Raw genomic sequence first — 15,234 nt, 5'->3', positions numbered from 1 at the left:
TAGCCAACCTACTGGCAGACGGGTTCAGTTAAAACCTCACTCATCTTTCCTCCCCATCAGTAAGTCAGGACATCCCCAGCAGTTGCCCTCCTCCCTTTATCTCTACGGAGCAAGTCATCACTGCCCTCTCAAATGCAAAAAGTACAGCCTCCATAGACAAGATAACATCCCAGGCTGCATTCTACATGAACTCAGACAGGAACTTACAGCACCATTAGGCACCCTATTCAAGCAAAGCCTGAATACTGGCTTCATCCCAGCTGAGTGGAGGATAGCCACTGTCATACCTTTGCACAAAGGTGGAGCATTCAACGATCCAGGAAATTATAGACCCATCAGCCTAACTAGCCTGATCTGCAAGACCATAGAGCAGATTATCATTGACCTCATTAACAAGGAGATCGGTAACCTCCACACACTTGATCCCACACAATTTGGTTTTGTCAAGGGGAGGTCATGCCTGCTAAATTTGGTCGACTTCTTAAAGACAGTCACTAAAGCCATGGATGAGAGGAAGATGGTGCACACCACCTACCTTGACCTGGCTAAGGCCTTCGATGCCATTCACCACTTGAGTATAATAAACAAACTCTTTCATCTAGGCATCAATCCATATAATACCAGATGGATAGCAAACTGGCTCAGTAAAAATTCTAGGTTGACCCTGTCAAATGCCTTGTGGGCATCTACTACCATTACATAGATATTAATATTCCTCTGATTCACAAAGGATATTAATGCATCCAATGTTAGAGTGTTGTTGCTGGCCTGTCTTTTTGGTGTGAACCCATATTGCTCTGGAGAAATTATTTTCTCTATCAGGTTTTTTAATCTATTTGTGAGTATTGAGGTCATGATCTTTGCATCTATATTTAAAAGGGATATGGATCTATAACTAACAGGGTTTTTGGGGTCTGCATGTTCCTTTAATATGAAAATACTTTTGGAGGGTTGTCTTTCGGCTTTTCCCGGTTAGAGGTCGCCACAATGGAACTCCAGTCCGCTAATGATTGGCACTGGATTTTTATGGTGCCAAGTTGCCAGCCTGACATCCAACTTTCAAAGAAGGCACATCCATTCATGCACACACCTAGCTGCATATCTTTAAGCGTCACTCGACCGCGGGGAGGACATGCAGACTCCACACAGAAGGTGCTCAACAGAGAATCAAACGGGAGAACCTCATGCTCACCGTGGCCTTTAGAGGCATTGAAGTGAATATCATTTATGTTGTTATTTATTATATAGTTCAGCACATAGTATAGTAGTTTAGCAATTAGGGAGGATGAAAGTTTTATAAAATTCTGATGCAAGTCCATCTGGTCCTGGAGCCTTATGTGATTTTAAATGTTTAATTGCTGTGCTTATCTCATTGATGGAAATATGTTCCGTTAGTTTTTTTTGTCGATCTAAATCTAGTTTAGGGAATTTTAGTTTTTGAAGAAAATGCTCTCTATCTTCCTTAGAGGTTTGTAATGTTTGTTCTCCATAGATTTGAAAATATATTTGTTCGAATACTTTGATCATTTCTTCATTTCTTATGTAGTTTTTGTCCCTGTAATTTATTTCTGATATATTTGAGGTGGTTTTGTGTTGAGAGATGATTCTGCCCAAAGCTCTGGATGGTATTTGGGCTTCCTCTGTGTAATTAACTAACATTCCTACCTCATAAAATGACAGACTTCTGGTTTCTAACATATAGAGGTCTCTTTGTAGTTTTAGGAGATCAACTTCAGTTTGGCTATTAGGTTTATTTAATAGTTCTCTTTCAAGTTGTTCTATTTTCCCTTTCAGTGTATACTCCTTTTAGCTGTATTTTTTTTATAATATGCTGCTTTTTTGATGAATATTCATCTGATTTGTGATTTGGCTTCAGCCCATTTTATGTCTACTGGGACTTGGGATCTGGAGATATTTGCAAGAGATGTCTCTAATATTTCTTCAACTTCTTTTAATACATCTGTTTTGATGAGCAGGTTAGGATTCATTGACCAGTTATGACCTGTATTAGCTAAGTACAGTTTTTTGTCCCAGTTGACAAGCAATGTGACTTTGGAATGATCCGATAAAAATGTAGTTTGTATAATTGTTGTTGGATCCATGTTAATGTGTATGAGATTAAAAAGAAGTCTGTTCTTGACCACATTTTGTGCCACTATGAATAGAATGTGAATTTCCTGGATTTATTCTCGTTATTCCCATATTTAAAAGGGTCATATAGTTTAAAGTCTTGTTTAAGGTGATTTAGAGCTATTGTGGTTTGTTTATTATGTGTTTTAATCGGGTTAGATTTTCTTTTTCTGGGTTTTGATATGTGTTCCAGTCACCCCCAATTATTAGGTAGTGATCTTTAAGTTGGTTTAGAATTGGGTAAAGTGACATAAAAAAGTGATGTTGGTTGCTATAGGGTGCATATAGATTAAGCACCATTATAGGTTTTGGTAATCCTGGGTTGGTAAATGTTATGTAACACCATCTTCCCTCTTTGTTGGCCTTAGTCTCCAGTATCTTGTCCTGGAATTGATTTTTAATTATTATGGCAACCCCAGCACTGTTTTTTTATCCCCGTTGCTATAATTTGTCTTATCCATTTTTTCCCCAATTTCTGTCCATTGTTCTGTAGTTGTGTGTTTCTTGTATTAATATAAGATTGGCTTTAGTTTTCAGGGTAAGATGCAAAAATAGTTTTCTTTTTTCTTTATTTTGGAGTCTTTTAACATTCCACATCTCTATTTCCCACATTTATTTGTTAAGTATGTGTGTTCTACATGACTTGTATGTTAATTTGGTTTTATGGTCTTTGTATGGGATGCTGATATGTGTTTTGGGAAAGCATCTAATTATTCCCATCCGTATCCTGTGCCTACTCACTGTACCCCCGGACCACGAATAAAAGGGGAATAAAGTGAGAAATTAACATATACTTTTAGTTTCCCTCTGATCTTTGGTTGTGTTTTCTCTTTGTGTGTAGGTTGAAAGCATGTTAGCCCCCTTATGTTACTATATACAATACGGACAAAGCTTAACAAGCTAGTTCCCTTAAAAACACTGCTGTGAAATATCCCTAGTCTCTTCCTTAGAACTATTATGCAATTATAGTATTATGATTACAGCACAGAACTTATAGCATTTTAGCATGCGGTTTATTCCTTCTGATAATGCATTTTTAAACAACATGTTAGTATTCAAATCCTCAGTTAGCTATATCAAAATATACAACAACGTAGCACAGATTTTATGGCAGACTTGTCTTGTTTACATTTTCCTTTTCCTTATTCTTCTCTTACCTTCCCCTCTCTTTTAAACAGTTTTTCTCCCCTACTTCGGTGCTTATACAGACTTCTGTGCCATTCTATAGCAAATTCCAGGAAAAAAAATGTTATTGGCAGCTATAACCAGAAGTATGAAAATGAGGGAAAGAGAGAAAAAAAAATGTTTTCAGGCTTAGCCAGGTATATATTCTGCCACAGCCTACATATTCAGGTTATGTGTATGTTTTCTGCAGTCAGATAGTTTATATTTGTATGTTCTTGTATTTTTCCTTCTCTAAAATGGTTTTACTCTCTACTTATCTTTATTCAAGTCAAACATCATTATTTCTGCCATACATCCTTAATATAGGATGGTTCTGACAGTCTCTCATGTAGTAATAAAGTCTGGATTGTTTATGATAAGTCTTAATCAGAGATTCAAAGTCTTATTAGTTGTTTTGGTAAAGCCATACCTTATTCTTCAGATTCTTGATTAGCAGATTTCTGATCATCTTTCAGTCTGGTTTACCTTATAAGCTGGTTTATATCGATTTTTATGGGTGTTTATGGCAAGAATGACTTCTTAGACTTGCTTCATCTTCGTTTCAGGTTGTTTTTAGTTTATAGTGGAGCCCTTGAGATCGAAGGGGGAATGGTTATGCATACCAGAGTCCCAGGAGGTGGTTCCTTGCTATAAATCATGCAAATGGAAATGACAGTTGTATTTTGGTTCCTACCCATTTTTCTTTCCTTTCCTGTGCTCCTCATGGCTCCATTCATTGATTTAAGGGACTAGGAAGTAAGGGGAAGCTTCAGGGTTGATTAACATCTAAAATGGTCATGATTTCGTCCATTTTTCACTCGAGGGACGCCTACAACTTTTTTGTTGTTTTATTTCATTTCTGGAGGTGGAATTTGCTTAAAAACAGATAGAAATGTCTCTTTTGCCTCTTTGGGGTTAGCGACCATGTATTTAACATCTTTAACATTGAAAATTAGTTGATTTGGATATTTCATCTCAAATTTGATTTTCTTTTCTATCAGAAACCTGCAATATGGAGACAGAAGTTGCCTTGCTTGCCAATATCTAGATGGGAAGGTCCTGAGCAAAGGAAATTATATTGTTATTCCAGGTGAGTGTACTTTTCTTCTTGGCTTCAAGTAGGATTTTATTTACATCTTGGTAGTTTAATATTTTAATATAGAAAGGTCATGGTCTCAGTGATGATTGTGTATCTCCCAGAGGTCTTTGGGGTCTCTCTATTATCACTTTTGTTTCTTCAGAGTCATCCAGCAGGGATTTTATTATGAGTTTGATAGTTGGTATCAAATTATTATGTGACACAGTTTCAGGGATTCCTCTGATGATGATGTTGTTTTTTCGTGACCTTGCCACAAGGTCTGTTATTTTTGCTTGGAGACTTTGCATATCTTTGTCATGGGAATAGAGAGTCTATTTTTATTTCATTTTCTAGCATTTTTGCTTCAGATTTTTCCATTCTAGTTAGTATTTGGTTAATAGAATCACCAAATGTTTGAAATTGTAAAGATAGTTCCTGTATTGCTTTTTGAATAGATAGTAAAGCAGTTTTAATGTCTTCCAGGTTAACTGGCTGGTCTGCCTTGGTTTTGCCTATAGAGTTAGTATTGTCTGATTGTTTATTTGTCCTTAGTCATTTTGGAGTTGTATATTTATCTGGTAAGGCTAGTACCGAGAATTTGGCCTTAGTTGTTAGTGTCCATATTATTTTCTTCCTTCGACATTCTGCTGCTTGGTACTTTTTCAGACTTTGTATATGAGTGCAGGGCCTCAGTACCACATGGCTTCAGTTGTTTCTAAAATCTTAGATAATCCTGTTGTTTTTAAAAGGAATCTGTTGCTATTTTTTCTTCCTTTGATTGCTGTTTGTTGTCTGGAATAGATGTTCAGTCTTATTTCTGCATTTTTTATTCCGTGATGTCTTCTGGGTTTATTTTAATCCAGGGTATTTCAGAGAGCTAGGTGCTAGCAGTGCTCACAGAACAGCGGCCATCTTGAACTTGCAATTAATTTTTCAAGGGCAGCAGGCACTGAATTTGTAAATGAAACACTGAAATACCAGTAGCAACCTTTTCAATAGTTAAAGATCTCTTTAATGTGTAATTATTCAAATGACTTTTGTTTTTTCAAGGGTCGTGCTGATTGACTGATACTGGTGGATAGTAATGATAGATGTCTGAGTGTCAGTTTATGGTTAAACTTTTCTGAAATGGGTAGTGTTGTCATTACTGGTTCATGCATAGTGTTTCATTGCTTATTGCAAGAATGATCAAAACTACAAATGTCAAACACATTCTAACAAGTGGTGCTGTATTATACAAGGAATATAAATTAATATAATCAGGAAGGTGAATCAAAGTACACAAATGTGTATACATGACCCTAAAAATGTGTGCAAGGAGCCTTTAGTATGAAAACAGTCAAAAGGTAAATTTAATCCTCCACTGGCCAGATGCATTTTCTTTCTGGGTTTTTAATGCTGTTTCAATGAATGTGAGTTTCAAGGGCAGAGAAGTTTACTGCTCATGCTAAGTCTGTTTTCATTGTGGGACTGCATTGTTTGTTTAGCAAATGGCTATCGGTGTTTGTGCTATTTTATTTCAGTATCTGTAATCATTTTAGAAGTAAATATGAAAGCAGTATGCACATTCACAGGTTTGAACAGTGTTTATGGTAACAGAAGAAATAGCCAAATGATGAAACACTGGAATGGCTGGGGAGGGGGCTGCTGTAGGGGGAGGGGAGGGGTTTGCTGCAGGAGGGGCTGCTCTGGCAACTCCCAATTTGTTACCCTGCCTAGGGCCCCATTTGACCATGATCCAGCTCTCTTTGGATGGCATCAGTGGTATATCAGAAGGAGCTGGTTAACAGACGAGTGGTTTTACTTTTCTAACAATTAAATCAGTTTTTTTTTCCAATGCTACCTAAGAAAACATCAGAGTTGGAGGAGTCACAGTTATTGATAAAGAAGTTAGTGTTACAGTGTTTAAGAATTAAAGTGTCTATTTCAGCGCAACATATTCTAGGTCATTGCAGTGTGATAGCTGATAGTCTGTCAAGGTTTCAGTTTTGCAGGTTCTGAATTGTTGCTGAATTTGTGGAGAAGCACCCTTTGGATTCATAGCTCTCAAATTTTTGGTCACTTCCTCATAATTTTTTTCTTGCAATTAGTCAGAAATTAAGTAATTAAATAATGACAGACATTTGAGTTTCAGACCTCATATCTTTCAAAAAAAATAATGCTAATGCAAAATATATTTCAGCAACCTTCCCAGTTTATAAGAGCTATAATTAAAAATGTCCTCCCATTATTTTTGACTTTGCAGAGATTTAGAAGTATGCCGAGGTTCCAGAGGAGGTTTGAACATTTGGAAGAGTGTAGCACGGCATTTACATTGTTAGTCTTGGCCTGATTCTACAAGAAAGGCATGTACCTCCACTCTGAGTTATTTCAGTCAATTTGTGAGTGAGTATAATGCAAGAGATTGAGTTTGGTCAGTACAGATGACTGCAAAATCTGATTTACATAGATGGCTGTTTAATGAATCAGTGAGATCATTGAAAGTGCCACTATCAGCTTTAGCAAAATTGGCTATATTTTGGGGTTTGGTAAATTGGACAAAGGATAGCATAATTGTGAATATAGTCAGGGTAATGGGGGGGGGGCTCAGAGGTTTAGCTTTAGACAAACATTTGCTTTTGGGCAGGTTTTTGTTAAGGACATTCTTACAAGGTTACACAAAGATTGCTAAGTTGGTTAATGCTTATGATTTCTGCGCAATGTTGGCTGCAATTTTGTATATGGGAATTTTAAGGACAGGACAGCCATTATCTGGTTTAAGTAGGAGAGATGTGTGTGTTATGGAAGCAGCTGTGCTCATTTGGGTGAAAGCACCTAAAACAGACCAAATGAGTAAGGGTCAGAAGATTGTTTTGGCATGTGACAGTGAGTCTCAGTTATGTCCAGTAAGGTGGAATTAAGATGGCAATTGCTAGTGAGTGATGACAACACTGAGGCAGTTTATTTTTTGGTAGGGATGTTTGAGGCTGTTTGTGGTTTTAAAGAGTGCAGGGGATAAAAGATGCTAGATATCCTTTGCATCCTTTCAAGATAAGGAGAGTGTTTACTCTAGCTACTGAGGGCAGACCTGTTAAAGTACTTAAGAAGCAGGGTAGGTGGACATGTAACACTTTTCAGTTATATGTCAGGGAATGTGGTAACTGTATGCCTGGTAATATTGTTTATCTGGCTTGCAGGTCAAAGAGTGGTCATTGCTGGCCATTCCAATATGCATTGGTGATAAAGAGGGTGTTAGTTAGACCAAATGGTGATTTGCTCGATTTGCACCTAAAGTTGTGGAAAATTCATTGGTTAGAGCATAGGGATCTTAGATGGAGTCAGTTGTTAAGTTTCATGAAGGAATCAATGAGTTAGCAAAGTTCATGTGACGTTATTTTGATCCATATGTGGGGGGGGTGTGTTAAAGATTTAGGTGTGGTCTCAAAACTGCAGCTATTGTTAGTGATTATAATGGATTTATCAGAGATTAAGTGTAGGCACCCCAGTTCAATTTTACTATGGTTGGCCATGATTCCTAGGTGCACTGGAGGAATGCTTGTAAATGGAGTATGAATGAAGCTGCTGACAAATTTGTTAATCATTTGGTATCTCAGGCTCCAAGGACTATGGGTATAGCTGTGATGGATCATTTGGACCTGCATGATAAAAATTCTGTGTGGTATGAGCCAAATGATATACACCAGAGTGATGTTCAGCATAACCTATTTAATGTGCATATTTCATTCTCATTAAAGGGTTTGCTAAAATGATGAAAAAGGAGGGAACAGTCTGTGTCTACACACTGGTGGATGGAGGGGCAATGACTTATGTACGGATGCAGCCCCTTCCTTCCTATTTCCTTCTTGGTTTTGGGTGAGGTGAGTGGTGTTATGCTGCACTGGATAGAAGATTGCAAGTGAGTTGATGGGTGTCACACTGCTGATAGTGTTGACACAGGAGCAAACTGAAGTGTCTTTTTCATTATAATTAAAGTGTGGAATATTTGGTTATGGATGTTTTAATTATTTCTTTGTTTAATTGCGTGGTACTTTCTTTAAAGCATTTTTGAGAATTTATTCAGTAAATGATCACAATTGCAATATTGTGTCAGTATTTTATTCTGGGAATTAGGAGACAAACAGTTATAACTTGCTAGGTAGACACTTGCAATAAACAGCAAAGAAAATTATAGTACAGCATGAATATATATATATATATATATATATATATATATATATATATATATATATATATTATATGTATGTATGTATAAGGATACACACACACACACACACACACACACACACACACACACACACACACACACACACACACACACACACACACACACACACAATATGATTAGTGAAATGACCAACTGACAGTGGGAAGAGCAACTATAAAAAAATGCTGCAATTATATAAAGCTGTCAAAAAAACAGTAGCTCAGTCCCAGAACAGCTGTCTACTTCTAAAATATGCACCTCCATCTTAAACTAGATAACATAAATGATCATGCATATATTAAATTTCAATTGTCAGTGTAAAATGCAGTAATATAACAAACATTGTGAACTCACACAATCGCTGAGTAAGAGTAATGACTGCATCACTAAGAAAAATTGCTACATGACATGAAAACTGTATTGATACTCTGTGGTATTCAAAAACTTGCATATTACATAAGTCCACTTTGTGCAACCTGGTGTAATGAAAACGGGCAAAGTGATTCTTTAAAAAGTTGCTGCTCACATGACTGGTAACTGAAAAGTGAGCAGACCTGTTTCCTAGGAAGCTTGCAAACAGATGTAGCCCTTGCAAATTAGGCCTCTGTTCATAGTGGACATTTCCCTGTTATAAAAGTTGTGCAGTACAGTAATTCAAAAATGGACATACTGTATAACATCTATAGATGGTGTAAGCAGCTGTTAGGTGTATTGGACCCATTCATTTCAATAGAGAACTCTCTTTGCCTGATGCAGTAGACTGTAGCTGCACAGCGCAGTACACTAAATAGTGTGCCATATGCAATTACAGTATACTCAATAGTGTGCTATTCTGAGCTAGAGTATACTGAATGGTGTGCCATACTAAGCTAGAGTATAATGAATGGTGTGCCATACTAAGCTAGAGTATAATGAATGGTATGCCGTACTCAGACAGAGTATATTGAATGGGGTACCATACTTAGCTAGAGTACACTGAATGCTGTGCCATACTCAGCTAGAGTATACAAAATGGTGTGCCATATTCAGCTATAGTATACTGATTGGTGTGCCATTCTCAGCTACAGCATACTGAATGGTGTGCCATACACAGCTACAGTATACTGAATGTTGTGTTATACACAGCTACAGTATACTGAATGCTGTGCCTTATGCAGCTACAGTATACTGAATGTTGTGCTATACACAGCTACAGCATACTGCATGTTGTCCATATACAGCTACAGTATGTTGAATGTCGTGCCATACTCAGCTGCAGTATACTGATTGATGTGCCATTCTCAGCTTCAGTATACTGAATGGTGTACCTTACTCAGCTACAGTTTAATGAATGGTGTGCCATACTCAGCTACAGTATACTGAATTGTATGCCATACTCAGCTACAGTATACTGAATGGTGTACCATACTCAGCTACATTATACTGAATGGTGTGCCATACTCAGCTACAGTACACTGAATAGTGTGCTATACTCAGCTGCAGTATACTGACCCCGGGATTCATGAAGCTTGCGCCAGGCGCAGGCGTAGCGTAGGCGGAATAATGCCAACTATGGCCGTCGAGCGATTCAGGTACGATCCGATACCACATGCACTACCGGCATACACCAGAACTGCACAGTCCTTGGCATAGGTATGCTAATCACCCCATGCGCAGTGTAGCACCATGCAAATGAAGGCAGATAGTGACTCATGAAGTGGTGCAGGTGTAGTGTAAGCCCACGGAAATGTAAACCAAAAAACACGGTTTTCATTTTCCCAAACAGAACATCGGAGCTATGGAAGCGGATCAGACTCGTGTATTACAAAGTTAACATATGCCAATGGCTAAATACACAGCCAATGGCATAAGAAAAGATGCACAACACCTAAAAAACAACATTTAATGTCATGTCCACAGTAACGCACAGTACAACCACAGGGCATGTGTGTGCAAACTGGAACATAAAGAAAATATATAAAAATGTCATAAAATCGCAATGTAATACAAATCAGGTTTACACCATAATACACAATGGTAGGCATGGAACACCACAACCAAAGTGCAAGGGTTGCTAAGGGCCTGCGACAGTGTTTGGCGCGGTAACTATGAATTAGTAGTCAATGCCATGCAAATGAGGCAGATAATACTGAATCGCAAATGTCCCACCGGATGAAGGATGTACCATATGGCGCAGCGCTATAACACCGAGGAGTGGCTCAGAGGAGATACATGACATCAGCAGAGGGGTGTGCCACCGTAGCAGCAAGCACATTGGAGCAATGCAAATTTGGCCTGGCCGTTGCTAAGCAAAACTGCAGGACAGGGGTGGGGAGGAAGGTATAGAATTGTTTAGTTGAGAGCACACATGGTGCCCTAAAGCGCATGTGTATGGGGATGAAAACGTGCCCGAAACCCAGTAAGCGGATGCACGCGGCACGAACAATAGCACAAACAGGAAGGTCAGGGGAAGAAAAGAAGGAAATGCCGAAGTAGGGTAATTGGTGTACTAATGAGCAATCAACACCAATCAACTCACGGCGGCCAATAAACGGCAGCTGTCAAGTCTGCTCACAGAAACCTGCAAAACAGGATAGGGGAGGCATCAGAATGCAAAGAAAGGAGGGGGGCATTGGATTGCAAAGATAGGAGATTTGTCATAGCAGAGCAAAGCAAACCGACAGTAGACCGGCAATAGCAGATACGCCAGGTCTAGGAAAGTACAAATGAAAGCAGGCTGCTGGATGCATGCCAGAAAATGGTAGGTGGAACGTGCAGAAATGTAAAGGGAAGGTCAAGAGGTAATCCACGGCAGCCAAATGTAATTCAACACCAAAGGCACCACAATAGTAGTTCCGGCAGTAAAACACATAAGATACCCTGTAGCTATGATCGTACATACACACCCTATGACATCATTGGTGTTCACAGCACAATAGTATAAAGTGTGAAAGCATCCAACACACACCTGTGAATTCCCAAACACTGCACCATAGGTGTAAACACACGGGGAACTTTTAAAATGTACATGTTGGGAGCTGCCATAGCTGTGATTCATCAGCATGTGTTAGAGACTGACAGTGTTGTGGAGGATGATGCCGACAACCACCGCAGGCCCCGGAAAAGGAGAAGAGTGTTCAGACCAAGGGTAACCTACCAGGGGCTACATGATCTGGAGATAGTAGAGTGTTACAGGGTGGACAGGGACATCTTACAGCAAATAGTGGAGCTGTGCCGGCCACGCCTGAGAACCAGAAATAACAGAGGGGAACCCATCCCAGTGGACACGAAGGTATGTGTAAGCATGCGAATACTAGCCACAGGTACCTTTCAAAGGCCAACTGGAGATATAATGGGGATCTCACAGGCATCAGCATCCAGGGTACTACACCAGTTCCTGGATGCCATGTTACCACATGCCAATGAGCATATATACTTCCCCTGAACTCAGGAGGAGTTGGCCAGCAATATGCGTCACTTCCACCATGTGGCACACTACCCGGAGGTACTGGGTGCGATAGACTGCACACACATACAAATCAAGTCACCACCTGTTGAGCATGGTAGGCGCTACATAAACCACAAGGGATTCCACTCCATCAACTGCCAAGTCATGTGCAATGCCCAGGGCATTATCATGGATGTGTGTGCTGGCAGCCCTGGAAGCTACCATGACTCCCATATCTGGCATGCCTCACAGCTGTATCAGGTATTTGTCAAGGGGGACATCCCACATGGCCACCTTGTGGGGGATGCTGGCTATGCACTGGAGCCGTGGATGATGACTCCCATCAGAAATGCACAAACACCCATGCAAGAACGCCATAATGAGGCACACGCACAAACCAGAATCATCATAGAGCATGTGTTTGGGATGCTGAAATCACGGTTCCGGTGCTTGGACACATCTGGTGGAGCCTTGCAGTACTCTCCAGGCACGTGTGCCCACATCGTCATAGTATGTGCCATGCTACATAATATGATCCTGCAGAAACAGCTGCAGCAGGGACAAAATGGTGAAGGCCCTCATAGCCCACCGCAATTGCCAAGGCCATCACAGGCACAGAGGGATTCAGACCATGAACACACTGTGCCAGCCCCAGTAGGCAGATGGAGGCATGCCCAATATGCCTACGCCTTGGCAAAGAGGGAACGTATAGCACATACTCTGACAGTGTAGGCCCCTACGGACTGACACACCTCTCCACCTGCACACACAGTAAAATGGATGGCACACAAGCACGACCACCTGTAAATTGTAATGTATAGGTGGCCCACTGTGTGAATCTACATAGGCAGCCCTCAAACATTGTACACACAACAGCTATTGGAACAATGAATGTCAACACCTGAACAGTACATGCGCCTATCAGCATATGGTGGTGCTGTGTGTATAGGTTCCCAGGTACATTGGTAGGTACACGGCCGATTGTCAGAGGCCATACACCTAATGGGGCAAACAGTGTCCGCTGTCGCCACAACATCAAGTAACCAACTGTCGCGTAGAGGAGCAGAGGCAATCGTGGGAGCACATGTGTGTAAGCACTGTTCTGCACACACTCAGCACAGAGTCCCTGCTGCGTTAATTAGGGGCTCAACATAATATAATCATGGATGTTGTGTCAAGGCATGGGGTGTACCCATGACAGGTACTCGTCACCCCAGCATGCTCCACCCATGGTCGTTTGAAGGTGTAGCACAGTATCGTGTGTGGCTCACTGAGATATACATACCCAATGCCGGAGCACATCCAGTAAATATCACATGGACATGCCATTAACTGGACTCATCAATATGTAAACTAACTGAGTTACCCATGTTAGTGCAGTATGGAGTAACAGCCGTAGTATACTGCACATACAAAATGACATAACACGTGTACAAATCCCAGATGGCCATATGTTAAATGCAATGACTGTCATGCATGTTCCCGGTCCCATGTCCTGCAAAGGATGTAACGTAATCCCGAAGGCACGGGTAATGCATGTCGGATGCAGGTCAGCAGATCATGTTTAGCACATGTTACTGGGAATATGCATTGCCCACTGCTGGTAAGCGACGTTTAAATATGACTATATGGATATGCGCGAAACAGGGATAAGCTACTCCGAATATCACGCAGATCACGGTCAATGATGGCCAGAACAGGTGAAACCAGCATTATTCACCCCCGTACTAATAGCGCCTGCTCTGAAGGGTAAAACGACCACTGCCAGGTGTAGAACACGCAATCATATATCAAATCACCTAACACTATTTCTAGGCAAGATGTACCTATGGTAGGGTTGCCACCTCTTCAAATGACTAATGTGGGACATACGTCAGATGTCTACAGGCCGACACATACACCCGGCCAGTACGAAAAGCAGAACTGCACTGTTTTCCCTAGATAAAAGCTCATTCTTGTAATGTTGACTTACTTATTCAGTTTGTTGGTTCAGATACAGAATAACTGTTTTATGCGATTATTACATCAACTATAGGAAGTAAGTATGTTCTAAAATCACAGGACATTTGCCATGTTTACAAATATTTTGCAGGACACAACTGCCCAAAGAGGGACTGTCCCTCGCAGAGTGGGACAGCTGGCAACCCTAACCTATGGCAGGTGTGTAATGTGACAGGTACAGACACAAACGTGCGGAGTCCAGGAAACAGTATACACCAACAAGTACACAATGAAAGGTGTAGCTTGCCTGTCACTTTCCCCGTCAGATATATATATATATATATATATATATATATATATATATATATATATATGTACACATATATACATATATATAATACAGATAGAAAGGGTGATAGAGTGATATATGTTGATATATACGGATTCAGCGATATCTGCAAATATATATAGATAGGTCAATGACATTCATAACACCTTGGAGGTACAAATAATTAGGATACCGCCAACTATGGAATGTGTAACATACCGACATGCATAACCACGAGGTTGAAAGACTGAAAGAACACAGTACCGGAACAGTACAACCGCGAATAATAGTATGATGATATGAATGGATAATTAGTCACCGCTGCCGGTGTTGCAGACCACGTAGGTACTGTGTTCAACTGTGTTTGTGAGTGCTGTAGTCTGTGTATGTGTGTGTTGAGGGTGCCGTGTGCATCCCCGTGTGACTGTAATGTGTGTGTGTGTGTGTCCGCATCATGTGTCTGTTAGTGCCAACTCGGAGGTAGATCATTATGGTAGGTGTGGGTATAGCTAGCCATAGGCATATGGTTACCACCTGTCCCACATTAGGAGGGACAGCCCCTCCCTGGGCAGGTGTGCCCTGACATAAAACATTACAAAAGGCAAATGTCTGAGATCGTAGGACATTAATATGTCCCATATATAATGTAATAGTAGCATTATGCCTGTATGTAAGAAACGTGAATGTTACATGCAATATGATAAGTAGCCAAAGTCCCACAACAATAGGTATGTATTGAGGATAAAAGTATGTGCTATCCTGTGTACTGACCGTGTCTATGTGTTGGCCTGTAACACCACTGTGTTTCCCGGAAGTGTCCAACAATGGCCATATGAAAAGGTGGCAACCCATGGCAAAGAGGTTCTGTTACCAACACAACCGCAATGACTGCAAATATCTGGGACAGAAATACACGGGATAGCTGTCATGTAGACATATCCCTTTACATATCGCTGCAATTC

The 15,234-nt window shown here is 40.3% G+C and overlaps 1 long non-coding RNA gene across 1 annotated transcript in view; it reads left to right on the top strand.

The window, feature by feature from the left end:
* Positions 1-4,300: 4,300 nt before the first annotated feature.
* LOC122793763 overlaps positions 4,301-15,234 on the top strand; it is a 772,764-nt gene continuing 761,830 nt past the window's right edge. The window contains exon 1 of the long non-coding RNA XR_006363530.1: positions 4,301-4,384. This is a non-coding gene — a long non-coding RNA (uncharacterized LOC122793763). The remainder of the gene's footprint in view (positions 4,385-15,234) is intronic.

The sequence above is a fragment of the Protopterus annectens genome, chromosome 2.part0, assembly GCF_019279795.1.
Source record: "Protopterus annectens isolate FY-2018-M chromosome 2.part0, PAN1.0, whole genome shotgun sequence".
Lineage (NCBI taxonomy): Eukaryota > Metazoa > Chordata > Ceratodontiformes > Protopteridae > Protopterus > Protopterus annectens.
The sequence above is the reverse complement of the archived record's forward strand: the minus strand, read 5'-3'. Positions and strand labels throughout refer to the sequence as shown.